The sequence below is a fragment of the Gobio gobio genome, assembly GCF_949357685.1.
Source record: "Gobio gobio genome assembly, chromosome: 8".
NCBI lineage: Eukaryota > Metazoa > Chordata > Actinopteri > Cypriniformes > Gobionidae > Gobio > Gobio gobio.
In genome coordinates this window covers 24,741,894-24,747,070 of record NC_137114.1, presented here as the reverse complement: position 1 = coordinate 24,747,070, position 5,177 = coordinate 24,741,894, and the positions used below count along the sequence as shown (strand labels likewise).

The 5,177-nt window shown below is 34.3% G+C and overlaps 1 long non-coding RNA gene across 1 annotated transcript; it reads right to left on the bottom strand.

Moving 5' to 3' along the window:
• Positions 1 to 2,042: 2,042 nt before the first annotated feature.
• LOC307130728 lies at positions 2,043 to 2,822 on the bottom strand. Its single transcript, XR_013817078.1, has 4 exons — positions 2,747 to 2,822; positions 2,572 to 2,636; positions 2,269 to 2,363; positions 2,043 to 2,087 (listed from the first exon to the last, which is right to left on the bottom strand). It is a non-coding gene; the product is annotated as an uncharacterized lncRNA (long non-coding RNA).
• Between the last annotated feature and the right edge of the window lie 2,355 nt (positions 2,823 to 5,177).

Here is a 5,177-nt window from a genome sequence, read left to right as displayed (position 1 = left end):
GGTGTTTATGAAAGTCGTACATTAAAAACCAAATATAAGGTATTGCTCTAACGCTTTTTATCCACAAATGTTATGCATTATCAGCAGCTTTTCTAGTGTTAGCTAGTTTTAAGCCCCGTACAGTTCGCCATTCTTTGTTTACATCTAGCTACCGCTCAGGCAAAGTTGTGAGTCGTGGTGTGAAGTCGTAACTTACGGGCTCAAAACCCTGCCTGGAACGCAGCATTAGATGCATCTGTGAAAACTTGCATATTGTGTTCACTGTCTTGTTTCCTGGTTTGTCATGTGTTCCCATGCCCTCATGAGTTCTTGTGTTATGTTGTCATTGGTTCATTGTTTAATCATTGTTCACAGGTGTCCCGTCTAGTCATAAGTCCTTGTGTATTCAAGTCCTCATGTTTGCCATGTGTCCTGGTCTGCATGGTATTGATGTTGTAACCTGCTGTATGGTGAGTTTTTCATTCTTTCTGTGTAGCCAGGCCAAGTCTTTTGTTTCTAGTTTTTGCCAAGTCTTTGTTTTATATTTTGGATTACTGAATAAACTGCACTTGGGTTCTGCAAACTTGCCTTCAGTGGACTATACGGTTTCTGATTTGAGTTGTCTTCTCATCAGCTTCTCTGTTTGCCATCACGTATTTAAGCCCTCAGTTTCTGTCTGATCATTGTCTAGTATTTTAGTTCTGTGATGTGGTTATGTTTAAGTATTGGTTTACTTACTTTACTTGATTACAGCCACGTAATCTGTTGCACTGGATATCTTTGGAATACTCATTTCAACATACCAAGATGTGGGACACACTGAATACTATTTAGGACGGATATTATAGATTACTGGGCATCCTTTGTAATGTTGGCATGCTGACGCCAAGTGTTTGGTTTGTGACAACTGTAATTTTTTATTTTTTTTTTATTCAACAATCGCTTCACTTCCATGTACTAACTGTTTTAGTACTTTTTACACTTAATTTAAAAAAAAATTTGGCAAAATAATTGTGCGTATAAAATTAACTGATTATCATGTACAAATAAAATGAAGTACGTTATTAAAACTAGTCAAATCAAAAATTTTACTTGAAAATGCCATTTTGATGCAGGTAGCTCAATAGAACTTTTTCGTAGTTTTAACATTGTGATGCAATAGAGATCTGGAAAGTTGCTAGACCCTTTTGAAGTACATCCTAAAATACTAACACCGTCTAATAACCATATCCTCAAACATTGCTACACAATATGTGTGTGTATATATATATATATATATATATATATATATATATATATATATATATATATAAATATATAATATATATATTAGGGTGTGTGTATGTATATATGAATTAATTTGTCCACAGTGCACATGATTTGCTTTATTAATTTGAAGTGTTTCAGAGGAGATATTGAGTAGAGATTAACATTTTATAAGAGGTTTTGGAGAATAACATTTTTGTGAAGATAAGATCAGGAAAAGTAGATTTTGTTCAAAGTAACTGTGGAGCCGGATGTCTGCATATGATCTCACAGGTCCTTAGCACAAATATAGGGCAATGAGTTTGAACAGGGCACATCGTTCCAGCAACGGATAGCTGTAGGGTGAAATAATAAAATAAGTTATTCTGATCATTATGTTGTTAGAATCAAAATCCAAATGAGTCATTTCATGTTATATGATCTGAAATTGTAGTGTTGTACATTATATAATTGAAGGTGTTCAAAAAACAGATTGTATTCTCACAAATGATGTCCAAACAGTTCTCGGAACCATGGTTATTGTTAGGTTCTCCAGAGCACCAGTTGGTATATAGAAACGCAGTTCCATCACTCCACAGCCACTGTCCTTCCTAAAGAGTGAAGAGAGTGAATACAAAGCTAATGAGTTCAACTTTGAAAACAATCTCATTAGAAACTTTGCCTTTACTGTTTAAAGTAGAAATTTCCGTTTAGACAAACACAATTGAACTTACATGTGCACCATCATGAGCACCAGCCCAAAAATGTTCAGAAGAAAAAAAATGCGCCAGACTCATCAGGAAATCATTTTCCAGTTTATTACGCACAGATGCAAGATTTGCACCAAGACTTTGACAGTTTCTCTAAAGAGACAGATTTTTTTTCATTGTAAATACAAAATTAAACTTTTGTAGCATAAAGCATGTTACTTTTTAAACAACATTTTAGACATTTGCAAACAAAGTCTTGCAAACAAAAACTATCTATCTGATCTAAGCCACCTGATATAAAGTGTGACCAAATCACCTTGTTGAAACACATTACCTCTGCTGAGATCCAGTTAGTTGAATGAGAGATGTACTTGTAGCATCGGAGTCCAAAATTTCTCCAGCCAGTGGGGCATTTTTTGGCAAAATCACCTCCATCCAGTACATAAACATTAGGGTTATTGTAATATTCACAGCAAATAATTTATTTTTATGTAGCTTATTTTATGTTTGTGTGATTGTGTACTTTAGACAACTGTAAACCCCTCATTAATCATGCTAATATTAGTCAATGGAATATTGTACATTTCCAAAATGTTTTTAAATAGCATGGGTTTTTACAAATCTCTGTCTTGGTTACCTGCATTCCCCATGGAGAAGATAATGAAAAGAAGCAGAAAACTTCTCAGCATTGCCATGATGAACCTGAAATTAAGAAGCAGGAAAAGTTAAATGACTCCCTGTGATTCTCAATGCATTAAAAGACAAAGCACAAAAATACTAATTTATTCAGAAGGTCTCTGAATAAAACTCACCTTAGTTTTCAAATTGTTGCCTTCAGAATCACAGAGGAATATTTTGTGAAGTTCCAGAAACAACCATAACATTCTCATATTTATTGAAGGAAGATGGGTCATATTTATACACCTAAGATCAGGCAATAACATCCAGGATGTCCTGGCCATCCAATCATACTCAAAGATCAAACCTTACCATATATGGCATATTAAGAATTATAGTAACAATTAAGAGAGGTCAAATGTTCAAATGTATGTGTGTCTTGAGATAAGTAAAATTAACAAATAGAATCAGTACTTTTAACTTGGCCAGTTAGAGATTGTGGAGTAATTTCTACTTACTCATTTGAAGTTTATTATGCAATACTTATTCTTTGTTTGTAAATTTTACTCAAACAATGTAGCACTGAAATAAGCCATGCTATTTAAGTGTATGGTTTGCTTCAAAAAATTGGTAACTCTTTAGTATGAGGAACACATATTTAATATTAACTATGACTTTTGCCTCAATAAACTCCTATTTTTTTTGTAAGTTAGTTTTTGTAGGGTTTAGGTATTGGAAAGCATTAAGGGATGTAGAATAAGGTCATGCAGAATAGGGCATTAATATGTGCTTTATAAGTACTAATAAACAGCCAATATCCTAGTAATATGCATGCTAATAAGCATAGTTAATAGCGAGAATTGAGCCCTATATTAAAGTGTTTGCATTACACTTTGTATGACAACACAATATGAGGTACCCAACCGAACACAGAGACCTCAATACTTGCACAACACACAGTAATGGTAATAATCAGTGGATAGTTTTTGAGGATGAATGTGTCATTTTGAATAGAAAATGAGCTCCAAATGTCACAAAACTGCAAGTTACTAAACCTAAAAATGAAAGCAACCTACTCAACTTTTTTTTTATCAGAAATTTGAGTATACGTTTTACTTAATTTTATAACTTTGACACTTGGAACTTGGTCTTCATTACATCTATATCATGTTCAATGTCAATTGTTATTTATTAATGTATTTAGCTAACAACTGTCATGGCATGTCAATAAAAATAAATACCTAATTGACGCAACATGCTGGGGTTTATTTTTTATTTTATTTTTGATGTAAAACCCAAATACAGGTATTATCAGACCAGGCAGATAAAGGGGAAAATATATATATTAATAAATTAATATGTTTAAAAAAAAGATACGAATAACAATAATACATACAAAATACATTAATAATATGAAATTTTGTTAAATTCTTGCCTGAACTAATTTTGTAAGAACATTTTTCTTCTGTAGTATTCACTTCACCACAGAATAACTTTTATCAGTCTAGGTGTGTCCATATTGTGTACATAACGTAACGGAAAGAAGTTACACAAGGGCAGTCTTACACAAGAACAGTCAAAAGTGAAGCTTAAGAAATAAGAAAATATTAACACTAATTCACTGTCATGATTCCGGTTTTGTGTTTCAAGACTTTTATGTTGAGGTGTTTCTGTTCCCATTGATTCTGTTTTCTATGCCCCAGATCTATTTTGCTGTAGATCATTACACTGCTACGCTGCTATCCGAAATCAGTTTCGTGAGGTACCTTTGTGTGCAAACGTACCTGATAGGGCAGTGAGGCAACAAGTCAGCTGCCTGAGTTTTTGGACGCAGCCTAAGTAAATGTGAATATAATTACTAAAATAATATGCAGTTGCCCCACATTAATTATTCTAATTCTATTAATTCAAATTAATATTCACTATTAAAGGAATCTGTCAGTACGTGTGCAGGAACACACGAAGAAGAAGGCGATGATAAAGTTTCAAAACACAGAGTTTAATAATAATAGTATAATCCAAATGGATAGCATAAACACAAACGAGACCAGACAAACACTAAGGGTGCGTCTCAATCAGCTCCCTAGTTCAGTAGTGAGGGCACTGATCAGGACATAAGTCAATGGGCTGACTTCCTGATCAGTGCCCTGACTACTGAACTAGGGAGCTGATTGAGACGCATCCTAAGTGAAGGTGAGGAACTCAAATACACATGGTTATGAACTAAACCATGAACAGCTGTGATGATGATTAGTGTCCATGGGAACAGATGAGTGGTGGGAAACAATGACAAAGAAACGCGACTGATGAAAACAAACTGCAAGTCCATGAGAGTGAAACTAAAGATGAATGAGTCCATTGGCCTGTTGCACAAAGCCAGTTTAGATTTTAACCCAGGTAAGTTTGCGGTTAGATTGAGCAAACTCTGTTTTTTTTTTCTGGTTTATGAAGGTGGATTGGTTTTTAGCAGTGTTCATCACCATAGTAATGTACACTACATGGCTAACCTGCTCTGGGGCATGTTTTATTCGGGGTTAGAGATCACAAACCCAAGCTGGACCAATCAGCTGCAAGTAAAGATGCAAAAAAGCCACACCCCCTGTTCCAAATTAAAGCAGTTTATAG